This window comes from Sander vitreus, chromosome 8 (assembly GCF_031162955.1).
Source record: "Sander vitreus isolate 19-12246 chromosome 8, sanVit1, whole genome shotgun sequence".
Lineage (NCBI taxonomy): Eukaryota > Metazoa > Chordata > Actinopteri > Perciformes > Percidae > Sander > Sander vitreus.
In genome coordinates, this window is record NC_135862.1 from 26,958,154 (window position 1) to 26,971,862 (window position 13,709).

The window sequence follows — 13,709 nt, forward strand, 5'->3', positions numbered from 1 at the left end:
ACAACATTATGGTAAATTTACACACATACACACACACACACACACACACACACACACACACACACACACACACACCCTCCCTCACTTTTGCTTACAAAAATGTAGACCGCTGTCAGTTGCCGTCATAACATGACCAAAGCAAAACACCACTGCTGTACATCGGATATGTTGGATTTGGATGTGTATGCATGTGTATACGATCAGACACAGTATCACATTATTACACCAACTAAGCATCAATGTTAAAACAGCTCTGTTGTACACCACAGACGTAGACACAAAACTCAGATTCGACAGACAGTCTAGCTAGCTGTCTGGATTTACCCTGCAGAGATCTGAGGAGCAGTTAACTGTAGTCCTCATAAATCCACTGGAGTCTGGTGGGTTTAGCGAACGCAATTTCGCAGATGTTTTTAAAAAGGATCTTACTCTTTAACAGAAAGGTCAACCTCCTTAGAAATCCAATTCCATAATGTTGTCAGACACTTAATCTGAGCCTGTCAGTGGCAAAACAAGCACTTTTGTGAAGGTAAATACAAGCTCGACAATTGGCCTATTAACTTGCATTGTAGCTTGTTATACGATTCTTCATTTTCCAACTTTCATTGGTCGCCTCTAACTTCTGCATTTGTTCAGCTACAAAAAACATTCAAATATCAAAATGTTCGGTAACACTTTACAATAAGGTACACAAAAAATAGGTGGTTAATGATTAGTTACTGTTTTTGAAAGAGTAACGAATGATTAGTTACTGTTTTTCAGACGGGTAGTTACTGTTTTTCAGAAGGGTAGGGTAGTTAATAATAATAATAATAATAATACTAATAATAAATTTAATTTATATAGCGCTTTTCACGAACAGAAAACAAGATTCAGGCACAGATAAAAAGGGGAGGGGCGTGGGGCTAGGGATAGGCAGTGGTGAAGAGATGGGTCTTGAGGCGAGACTGGAAGATGGTGAGGGACTCAGAGGTGCGGATCTCTTGGGGGAGGGAGTTCCAGAGCCTGGGAGCTGCCCTGGAGAATGCTCTGTCCCCAAAACTGCGGAGGTTGGACTTTTGGATGCAGAGGAGACCAGCTGAGGTGGATCTGAGAGACCGTGATGGTTGGTACGGGGAGAGAAGGTCAGTGATGTATGAGGGGGCCAGATGGTGGAGGGCTTTGTAGGTGAGGACCAGGATTTTGTAGATGATCCGGTGGGAGATAGGAAGCCAGTGGAGTTGTTTTAGGACTGGAGTGATGTGGTGCCAGGATTTGGAGCGGGTGATGAGTCGGGCAGCTGAGTTCTGGACCAGTTGGAGTCGGTTGATGTTGGTGGAGCTGATGCCGAGTAGAAGTGAGTTGCAGTAGTCCAGTCGGGAGGAGATGAAGGCGTGAATGAGTCTTTCAGCAGCGGGGGGTGTGAGAGAGGGTCTGATTTTGGCGATGTTGCGGAGGTGAAAGAAGGAGGTTTTAATGACATGACGGATGTGGGGCTCAAGGGAGAGGGTGGAGTCAAAGATCACACCAAGGTTACGGGCCTGGGGAGATGGGGAGACAATGGTGCCGTCAATGGTGAGAGTGGGGTTATTGATTTTGCTGAGTGTGGATTTGGAGCCTATGAGGAGGAATTCTGTTTTATCGCTGTTGACTTTGAGGAAATTGTGTTGCATCCAGGTTTTAATAGCTGACAGACAAGAGTTGATGTGGGAGAGGGGAGGATTGTGAGGGGATTTGGTGCTGAGGTAGATCTGGGTGTCATCGGCGTAACAGTGGAAGTCCAGGTTGAAGTGGCGGAGTATCTGACCAAGAGGGAGGATGTAGATGATGAAGAGGAGGGGGCCGAGTACGGAGCCTTGGGGAACACCTTGTGTGACTGTGGCTGTGGCAGAGGTATGATTATAGAAAGAGATGAAGTGGGATCTGTTGATAAGGTAGGAGTGGAGCCAGCTGAGTACAGTACCTTCGATACCGAGGTCTTTTAGTCTGGTGAGCAGGATGTTATGGCTCACGGTATCGAAGGCTGCACTCAGGTCGAGGAGGATAAGGATGTTGAGGGAACCGGTGTCAGCAGAGGTGAGGAGGTCGTTGAGGACTTTGAGGAGAGTGGTTTCTGTGCTGTGGAGGGGGCGAAAACCAGATTGGAGAGGTTCAAATTGGTTATTGGCATGAAGATGGGTTTGTAATTGTGAGGCGACTATGCGTTCCAGGGTTTTAGACAGAAAGGGGAGGTTGGATATTGGGCGGTAGTTGTTGAGGGAGGAGGGATCCAGACCAGGTTTTTTAAGGATTGGGGTGACAGCAGCAGTTTTAAAGGCAGAGGGGACAGTTCCAAGAGACAATGAGGAGTTAGTGAGGTAGGGGCATAGGACGGGGAGGCAGGACTTCAGGAGTGGAGTTGGGAGGGTGTCAAGGGAGCAGGTAGTGGGTTTGGAGGAGCTGATGAGTTTAGAAATTTCAGGAGGGGTGACCAGGTCAAACTGGGAGAGGAGGCAGTGTGGAGGAGGGGTCGGGAGGTCAGGAGGGATGGGGAGAAGAGGGGTCGTGGTAGGTGCTGGAGTAGATCTTGGGAGGTCAGATACAGGGGATAGAGATTTGTAAATTATGTTGATTTTGTCAGCGAAGAAGTGAGTTGCAGAGATCCGGAGTAGAGGTAGGGAGGGTGTTGGTCCGAGGCTTGATGAGGTTGTTCATTGTGGAGAAGAGGGTTTCGGGGGTTTTGATGGTTGAGGATGGTGGAGAGGTAGGCAGATTTAGCAGCAATGAGGGCGTCTTTGTAGGCAGTGAGGTGGAATTAGTAGGCTTCATGGTGGACTGTGAGAGATGATTTTATTGTCAGACGTTCAGGTTGGGGGCCAGTTTGTTTCATTTTCCGGAGTGCAGGTGTGTACCAGGGTGAAGAGGTGTTAAAAGTGACGTTTTTTGTTTTGATGGGGGCCAGGGTGTTGAGGGAGGTAGACAGGGTGGAGTTGAGGTGGTTTGTGAGGTCATCCGGTGAGGTGAGGGTTGAGTCCAGGTGGAGAGTGGTGGAGAGCAGGTCAGAGAGATGGTGGGGATCAATAGATTTGAGGTTGCGGAAGGTGATTTCTCTGAGGAGGCGGGGGCGTGGGGTTGGAGAAGGGATGGTGAAACGTATCAGTTTGTGATCAGAGAGGGGAAAGAGGCATGGATGGAGGTCGAGCACCGGTTGGTTTGTGGAGCAGACCAGGTCGAGGATGTGTCCTTTTTCACGGGTGGGGAATGTGACATGTTGGGTGAGAGAGAAGTTATCCAGTAAAATGGTGAATTCTGATGAGCGCTTGCAGGTGGGGGAGTCCATGTGGATGTTTAAATCACAGAGTAGCAGCAAACGTGGAGAGAGAGATGAGGCTAGTGTGAGGAGTTCAGTAAAATCAGAGAGGAAGGAGGGATTTGGTTTAGGTGGCCGGTAAATGGGAGGGGCGGGGTTTGCAGATGTAGTTGTAGCCAGGGAGGGATGCTTGGTTGAGGGAGAAGAAGTCGTTGGGTTGTTGCCAGGTTTCGGTGAGCAGGAGGAAGTCCAGAGTGCTGTCGAGGATTAGTTCATGGAGGGCAGGGGCTTTATTGTTGAGCGATCGAGTGTTGAGGAGGGCAAAGTTGGCATGGTGAGAGGGTGGTGGGATGAAAAGATCTGAGGTTGTCCCGGTTAGCAGTGCGTGTGGTCGGTGGGGTGTGGGGGTATTGCAGTTGAGGGGGGACAGTGAGCGGATTTGCAAAATGATTGGAGAGTATGATTAAGTGTATGTGAAGTGCGGAAAGCACTGTAGTCCAGTCCAGGTTTTCTGTGCAGCCTGACGGTGCGTTCAGCCCTATGTGATCCAGTGGGTGAAGCATTCTGATGACGTGAGCATGCAGGTGACCAGATGGATGGAATGGATTGTCCGTGGTGGAATAAAAAAAACTTGCGGCGAGAGCTTCTGTGGATGTACCTGGGTCGACGTAGAAGTCCGAGCTGTTTGATGACTGGGATGCAGGATGGAATGGAGTAGTTGACGAGTTCGACTAGTTGCAGAGTTATATAGAATATTTGAACATGATGCTGAGTGGAGGGACTGAGGGCTCCGTGATAGGGGTTAGCTGTGGACTAGGGGCACAGAGGTGGATGACTGATGTGAGTGCCAAAATGATCTGCATCCGCATCTGGTGGAGGTTTCCTGTGAGAAGGAGGTCAGCAATCGGGTTAGCCGCTGTAGAAGCTAGGATTAGCCGCCAAGCGTTGAGTGAAGGGGGGCAGCCAGCCAGTCCGGTCAAGGAGCCCAAGCGGCTTCGGGAACCAGCTGAGAGGCTGTCCAGAGGTACAGAGGCTGTCCAGAGGTAGGGGTACAGAGAACACAAACAAACAGGAACACAAGAGAATAGCAGACGGAGAAGCGGAGAATAAACAGCGCCAGCGTCCTCTCACGTCGTTGCCATGACATGTGAGTTAGTGTTTAAAGTAGTGACCTGGAGCAAAGTTTGAAAAAAAAAAAAGATAAATAAAAATAAAAATAAAAAAAATGATAAATAAAAATGAAAAAAATAAAAAAGTTACCCTTTTTCAGAAGGGTAGTTACTGTTTTTCAGAAGGGTAACGAATGATTAGTTACCCTTTTTCAGAAGGGTAGTTACTGTTTTTCAGAAGGGTAGTTACTGTTTTTCGGAAGGGTAACGAATGATTAGTTGCCCTTTTTCAGAAGGGTGGTTACTGTTTTTCAGAAGGGTAACGAATGATTAGTTACCCTTTTCGGAAGGGTAGTTACTGTTTTTCAGAAGGGTAGTTACCCTTTTTCAGAAGGGTAGTTACTGTTTTTCAGAAGGGTAACGAATGATTAGTTACTGTTTTACAGAAGGGTAGTTACTGTTTTTCAGAAGGGTAGTTACCCTTTTTCAGAAGGGTAACGAATGATTAGTTACTGTTTTACAGAAGGGTAGTTACTGTTTTTCAGAAGGGTAGTTACCCTTTTTCAGAAGGGTAACGAATGGTTAGTTACCCTTTTTCAGAAGGGTAGTTACTGTTTTTCAGAAGGGTAGTTACTGTTTTTCAGAAGGGTAGTTACCCTTTTTCAGAAGGGTAGTTACTGTTTTTCAGAAGGGTAGTTACCCTTTTTCAGAAGAGTAGTTACTCTTTTTCAGAAGGGTAACTACTCCTGACCCCCGTGTCCTGTCGGCAGTCAGACCTACTCCTGCCCCTCGTGTCCTGTCGGCGGTCAGACCTACTCCTGCCCCTCGTGTCCTGTCGGCACCCCAGTCAACCTCTGTTCCCGTTGATGACGTTTTCACTCGGAAAAACGTTTTTCCAATGTCCATGAATGCACGGTTAGTCTTTGTCTTCCCCCTGTCCTGTGTCAGATAATTTTTTGTCAGTTTGTGCCCCATCAGCGTGTCTCAGCCATGTGCCTTTGTTTGGAATTTTCCCTGCGTTCTTCTGTTCCTGTGAGTTTTTCCATGTGTTTTTTCCAGTCTCTGTGCTGCCGTTTTTGTTGTTGTCAATAAAGCCTTGAGCTCAAACCTTCTGCCTGCCTGCCTGCCTCATCTCCGCCGACGGCCGCCTCAGAGTCCTCGACGTCCTGCTTGGCCGTCCGAGAGGTTCTGCCTTCTTCGTCCTGTTCTGATTCCAGTCTGCGGATGTTTACCACTCTGGTGCCGCAATGTGTGCCGAAAGGATGCTGCTCACTTGCCACTGCTGCGCCACTGTTGTAACACCAACAACTTTCATACAATATGGCTATTATTCAACTTTTAAAGATATATTATTAGAACAATTATCACTTTTCCACATTTCTTACAACTTCACCTTCTTCTTACACATTTTTAACCAGCAATCCAGTTTAGCTATAGCATTAGCTTTTAAAAAAAACTAGTGAAAAGTTAATACTTTTTTAGGGACCTGTGGCTGTTGCGTTGTGCTGGCCCAGATTTTCCCAGAAATGACAGACACCTCTGTCAGATCATAAATCACACACACTATGTTAGATAAAGTGAAAATCCTGAACATAAGAGTGAGAGTACTGTAGATGTAAGCTCCACATTAATTGCATGTTGATCCACTGATGCAGGCATCATGAACAGGATTGGTCTGTTCACAAGAAGATGATGCTGTTGCAATATAGAAACAACAAAGCACATGATAATGAGTTAGGAAAGATCATCTGACTTATCTGACTCCTATTTATAAAAATTTATATTTTTTTACGGGACCATATCATTCCCATCTCTGACCACTTTGAGGCTAACAAAACAAAGAGATACAGATATTTTTCTTAGCAGCCACACAGGCAATTGGGAGAAAATGATGTCTCAGGCTTTGTCTAGAAATAGAAATGCTTTGTAATATGTTTTTACACACCGTGAAATAGATCTTTCCTTTTGGTCAGAAGCTCTTTTGCCAGTTTTATAGTCCCTAGCTTTTAAGGTTATAGCCGAATGTGTGTTCCACAACTCAAACTAATTTAAATGATGTAGTCAGTACAGTTTCCATTTCTCTCTAAATAGTCAGATTATCCTGTCTTTGAGTGTCTGTGTCCAGGGTTGCTGACTCTTTAACTACTCAGCCTGCTGCTGCTGGGAAATTGAGAGTGAGGAAAACATTATTATCCAGCTATGAAGCCTGGACCTGATAAGATAATGTTTCTGCTTCTGTCAGCTTCCGAGCAGAGGAAAGGCTCAACAGTCCCTTCACATACAGCATGCTCAAAAATCCTCAGTTTAATTAGAACTACATTTATCAAGATTTGTTACAAATACAGTATCTTTTGATGTTAAAAGACTTCAAGCAAGCTGAGAACAGCTCTACCAAACAAACTGGAGTACAAATATTTAAGGCTGCTGGTAGCTGCCTAGGTGCTTTAAAGCTATAGTGCATAGTTTCTGTTGACCCCATGAGGAATTCTAAGTAATGACAACATCACTGTTGGCGCTAGGGATGCAATGATTATAGATTTTGTTGGTACGATTATAGTCTGAAAAATAATCATGGTTTCACGATTACCACGATTATTATGCATTCATTAATTTCACTGCTAATGTATGAAATCGTTATACTGCGGTTACTGTAAAACACGCTTTATGTCCCATAGGGGATGAAAAGGAGTAAGTAAGTAACGTTTAGTGGTAACGTCAGTGACATGTTTGAGCTGTTGCTGAGTTTTGCCTCATACGAACGTAACATTATCATCAGTGCACTCACTGTAAAAGCAAACGTCAGCTTCTGACTTGTTAGCTGTTAACTGTAACGTTACTGTTAACATTAAACAGGCTATCGTTAGCTAATTGGTGACGTTAATAAGCTAACAAAACACTTAACAACAAGGTTAACAAACAATAAAGTCGCTAGTAAGCTTACCGACTTTTTACCGACTAGTTTTTTTTTTTTTGTCAAGGAGGTTTAATAAGAACTACACACACTGCTACACATAACTTGCAGTAGGTTAACACTCGGTATAGCGGAGCCTTTACGATTAATTAACCGTGACGTTTTAAAGGGGTGATAGAATGCAAAACCTTTTTTTTAAAAAACTGCTGCTGAAAACGCGCAAATCTGAACAAAGCTAAAAGTTGACGTCAACATCTCAATTCCTCCTCATTTGGCTCTACCTTCTATCTTTGTAACGCCCCAAAATTTACATAGGCCACTAACTGATCTGAGGTCAGTTAGTCTCCTAAATCTAGGTCGCGCAAATCTCAGACACTTTTTACATTGTTCGCCTGCTCTTGCATGACTAAATTCACTTCTGAGACTTTTTTATGCAAGAAATCAACTATGTAGAGGTCAAATATGGGCCGTTTTACGAAAATTTATGGCTAATTGTAAATTTTGTCCGCAGGAGCTCAGCAGGCTACGTGACAGCGGCCGGTGCTGCCTCGCCGCCCAGCGTGTCCTACTTCATAGACCCCGGCTCGCTGTGAGCTAGCTGGATCTCCGTCACGAAGGGAAGCCATACCCGTACACAGTCACCGTTTCTGGGTTACCAGACTACAAAATGCCGAGGCCCTGCTCCAGGGCCTGCAGCTAGCCGCGATCTTTACCCATAGGATTGAAGGGACAGTTGCAGCTAACGAAACCCCTAATGTTCACAAAAATTCATTAAATTGAAATCGGACACCATTGTTGCTTTATAAGACCTTGGGGTAGATGTTATGTAAGTGGCGTGACGAAATTCAAACTGTAAATATACTCGAATTACGTGAGCATACCATATTTGGAAGAAAAGCTCTTGTTCCAAATAGAGCCATATTCACAGGGTAGTTAAGGGCCTAATAAAATAGCATTCGGGTAATTTTCAGCCCAACCAATGTTACATACCCTATTAGGAGACCTTAAGGAACAGTGTAAAATACCCTATATAATCATTCTATCACCCCTTTGCATCCCTAGCGTCCACATGATACAAGCCTTCCGTGATCGCGCACAGCCCCCACCCCTTCATGCAGTTGCTAGTAGCCAAGGAGGACACGGAGGATTAAAAAAACAGGAAAAAACATGGACTCAGAAGAGGTAATTATCTTCACTCGAGCTTCTGCGTGCGAAAGTCACCGGACGACACAATCTTCTGAACATAGCCATACTGAGAAAGACAGACACAGTTGTGTGGAGCTGATAGTCTTAATTAGCTTTGTAGCAAGTCATTTGGCAATGGCTTGAATGTAATGGACATTCATTAATATCAAAAAGTTACACACTAAAGCTTTCAGAAAGTTCCACCCTTTTAGCTGAAATGCTATGACATCAAATTGTATCATAGGGGCTTTTCCCCTACACAGAAGGACTGATACGTAGCTTTTACATGCAGTATGCAACACATTTTACCAAAAAAGAATTATAAAAACTATATAACTACAAATTTTGAGGCACTGGATATGAGACCAGTAAAATTCACTAGCAACATAAATTCACTAGCTACACTAGATTGATGCCAAGGGGATTTGCTATATTGCTTTTTGGCACAAAACTAAAACCATATATTTGACCTATTAATTATTTTTTCTTTTGCAAAGGACAACCATAATGTATCTCAAGAAGATCTAAGCGGTCTCAGCCTTTTGTCATGGTTTCAGCAGGAGGACCCAAATGCAAGACTCTTTCAGGCAGATGTGCAGAACAAACACGCTTTATTTTGACTCTATAACTTACAAACTCACAACTACAAGCCTACAAACGAACAGGACTCTCACAGGAACAAACAGAGAGACGAACCGACAAGAGACAAAGGCACAGAGGGGTGTAGAAATACACAGACCAATCAACAGAAAGACAGAGGATTGGACAAGACAGTAACAAGGAACAGGTGAGAGCCGAAACGGAGGGAAACTAACAAGACAGGAAGTGCAGACCATATAATGGGCGGCGACAAAGACATGAAAGACAGGTAACCACAGAGCACAGGGAAAACAGCAACAAGCACAAATCACAACACAATACACAAAATGGCCACAAGAGTGGCACAACGGCAGTCAGTCACAGCAGGATCCTTTCACCTTTAAATGATCTCAAGACCATAACTGAAATTTAGCAAGCAGCTGTTTTCAGCAAGAAAACTTGGATAAACCCACTAAGCACTACCCACCTAGCATCAAACAGCACACAGACAAGGTTAGACTAGCTAGTGAACACAGTGGAGACCAAAATCAAGCTTAAAAGATGAATATTGGATGCCTATAAATACAATTCCAAATGAATGCTAATGTTGCTCCGTGCAAGTTTCCTAACAAGTTAGCCACCTGACTTTATAAGGTGATAATATGAAAGTGTTGTGTTTACAGGTTGTTCCTGCGTGTCCTAAGTGGCCAAAAGCACTGGTGGCAAGATTTATGGGGGACAGAGATTTTAAGAAATACTAGTAACTAGTAACAATAAAGCTGGTGTGAAATGGCAGCTACCAATCACCTCAACCATTACTTGTTTACAGTAATCAATACAGCTGTCTAAACTATGTCCAAAACACACTGCCTAAAATAGTTTTACACTCCGTAAAAGGTTGGAACTTAAAGTACGTGCTCAGTGTAGATGTAATTGCTTGTAAGTGGCAGTTCCTGCTATGATGATGATGACCTAGTTTTGAAGAGGAGAATGTAAACATCTGCATTTAAGGCTTTGAGCTGGAACTCTTATCTGATGCTACCTACAGAACAATAACTGTAGAAGAAGCTTTAAGTACAAGACCAACAGAACTAACAGCTAACCGAAAATAAGGAGTGCAATGGTTAGCACCCTGGTAGCATTTTCATTAACATACTGTATTACATTTAAAATAAAAGGCATATGAGAAGACGCAGCTTTAGCTTGCTAGAGTCTACACAATGTAAAACATATTGGGAGTAAACCATACATCTCTATCTGACTGTCTAAGAACACAGAAAGAAACGAGAAAGAGACAAGGAAACAAGGGGAAAGAATGTGTAAGATCAAAAAACTTACTTTATGCTTTACTGAAACCGTTTGGATTATCTGTCACCAAAGGTATGGCAAAAATTTAGGTTTAGCAGTACTGTTATAGTATGACTTTATTGTCACTCCAGTGGGAGAAGCCAGGAAGTATTTCAAATGTACTGTAATCGCAGATATTAGCATCAGACTGCAGAAGCAGGGCCATTTCAGGGAAATGACAGAGCACTTAAAGGGGCTGATAAAGGAAACCAGGCCAGTCTGTTACTATCGGTCATCGCCTAGTGAATTGTGTGGGTATGGAAAGAGACAAGAGAGTGAAAAAGATTTGGGGGCAGAATACGTTTTAGGTTTATCACTTTTGGGGGCATTTCTTTTCAAGACGAACGAAACACGTAGCTCATTTTTTATTTAATAAGCAATTATTAAAGGTTGTACGTAAGAGAACTGACAGTAGTTGAAGGTATACAACACTATATAATAACAATGACTCTTAAATGAATCCATTTGCATGAAGAGATTTGTTTGTCTCTTGAAAGCTGTGCAGTGTTCTAAAAGTTTTCCAATGGAAGCGCTAGCAAGTGGAGTGGGTGGGACTCCTAATGACATACAGTGTCTATGAATGCATCCAGGACAGCACCTACTGTAGAGGACTGGATTGGGATTGGGATCCTGTGGGTCCAGTGGGACACAAATCTCACAGGAGTGGGCATTTTTAATGTTGGTTGAGCCAGGTTCTTCTGGTTAAGCGCTCCACTAACTTGAATGGGGATAAAATAATTTAATGGTGGCTCTTCTAGATTTTCCAAATGGTATTGGACCAAATGGATCAAAATCTGATAGTGATATGATTCATTTTGCATTTAGTGATGCTCAACAAAATGTATCCACTGATTTCCAGCTGTCTGTTTCACCATGTAAGTCTATAGGAAAAAGTATTGTTGGGCCAAAGGGCATCACGTGAAGGGCCGTGAGTTGCAATTCTACTGTTTAGTCACTACGTTAAGCCGCTGTGTTCAATAATATATATTATAGGAGGGAACCGATACACACAAAAAAAAAACAGTCCCACGCAGGACTAGCACCTACTTTTAAAGGATTTTTTATTTCTTAAATGTCCTTGTTGCTGTTAAATAAACTGTTTTGTTGTTGAAAACAATGATAATAAAGATCTATTCGATTCTATTCTTTTCTATTCTAAATTCAGTGTTGAGTGTTAATTTGATTTGGTCCTGGAGCGTGTGTAACACATTAGCTTAGGTAGACTCTTTATTCACACCACTGTGTCTATAAATCTAATTTAAAAGCTGGTCCAATTCAATTGTATGTCTGTACAGCTTGACAATCAACAATCCCAGTAGGCGCGGGAATTGAATTTGAAGGTGAGTTGGTGGCACTCAGGATAATTTTTCATTTACTGTACCGGCAGATCTACATGTAGATTGAAATATATTTTTCTTGATAGTGTTGAGCAGGCTCTAAACATGCTTAATTATGTTACATATGTTGATAACAACAGATAAAAACTGCTGTTACTGTTACAGAGTGCACCAAACCATTGTAAAACCACAGGATAAACAGAAGTTTCTGTGCAGTGGGTGGTGGTGGGTACATGGCATGTTACAGCAATAACTGGGCCCTCACTTTGACAGGAAATAAAGACGAAACCATTGCATTCACAAACAGTAAACTAAAGGACTGCATTGCGGGACACACAGGACCCAACACAAATCTCGCGAGAATGCGCATTTCGTTTTTAAAGATAATTTTTTGTGGCATTTCAACCTTTAATGGATAGGACTTCTCTGAAATGGGGAAGACATGCATGAAATTTTCACAGGTCAGACTTGAACCCTGGACCTTCTCCATCAAGGTATAGACCTCTATATATGTGCACCTACTCTACCAACTGAGCTAACCCGGCCACACAGAAAATGCGCATTTTCTAACATTGCTGCGAGTGGGAGCCGGCTGTCCAAAAATAGATAGCGGGTCACAGGATTTAGAAGCACTGCTTTATAGGTTTGCCTAACTCGGTTTTATAAGAAAATGTTGAACACCAGCCAAACACTTTATTAACACTCCTTTACTATGTATATGCATATGTATTCTTTGTATATGTATTCTTATGTATGTATAATAAGAACTGGATACAGTGTTTGAGGCAGAGCCCTGTTAATTCATACCCAGAATGCAGCATGACATGACTCAGGCAAAATGTACAGGTCCAAATGTGGATGTACATTGTGTTACTCATTGTATTACCAACTGAAGAAGCCAATTAAAGAGACTACTACGTGCAGTAATTTCAACGGATTTTTAACAGATTTGCATAATAGTTGGCCAGCTATTTGTACTTATGTGAATATGTGTGTGTAAATTCATAGGATAAGTCATTCAGAGAAACATTACTGTAAGTTGATGTGAGCTCTACAATGCTGATGCTTTTTAGTAAAACAACATAAGTTGTTTTTAAAAATATCAGATTTGTATGAAAAAAATTCAGAGCATGATAAATTATATTTTTTACTTGTCTGTGTGAGAATTGCCTAGCTTGAATAGTGGTTTCAAAGTATGGTATCCCTTTGAAAGGGTTGTGAATGTTAATTTAAAGGTTACTAAATTATATAATGCTATCAAAAATAGAAATGAAAAATAAATCAGCATAGTTTTTATGGTGTTAGAGCTAAATATTCCAAGCCCAATGTAAAAGCATCTGACAAAAGGACAGACTTGGCAGGGCTGATCTATATCTACAATAATCCGCTTATATGACTCCAAGACAACACCAAACCCAGCCCAAACTCAAGACTCTTGTTCCTGAAACCTCATGTCCTAACAACACATGGCAAAATTTCTCTCTGATTGAATCCAGCGGTATCAGACACTGCTTTGTTAACAACAGTCAGCTGATGGATAATGCTTCTAATCTGATAACACAGTCCTTGTGAGGCATGCCTTCACACACACACACACACACACGCACACGCACACACGCACACGCACACACGCACACACGCACACGCACACACGCACACACACACACACGCACACACACACGAACAATACCACAAGTTAAGATGCAGCACAGGGAAATTACATCAAAAATCAGTATGTTGCTCGGAAATAACACAGTAAGAAATGCATCAGAGCTGGAACAATACTTTCTCTTAGAGACAGAGGAGCTTCCTTTTTTTCTTAAAAACATTGCTCTTCTCTTTTTTTCCAAAGAAAATACTGGAAACTCTTTCAAGGCATAAATCAAACATAAGGGATGTATTACAAGGAACAGGGACATCGATTACGAAACAAAATGAAAAATGAAAGATGAAAAAGTCAAATGAAACCTAAG

At 42.6% G+C, this 13,709-nt stretch overlaps 1 protein-coding gene across 15 annotated transcripts in view; it reads right to left on the minus strand.

Moving 5' to 3' along the window:
• ppfibp2b (PPFIA binding protein 2b) overlaps positions 1–13,709 on the minus strand; it is a 105,978-nt gene that overhangs the window by 49,780 nt on the left and 42,489 nt on the right. The gene's annotated exons all lie outside the window — the stretch shown is intronic.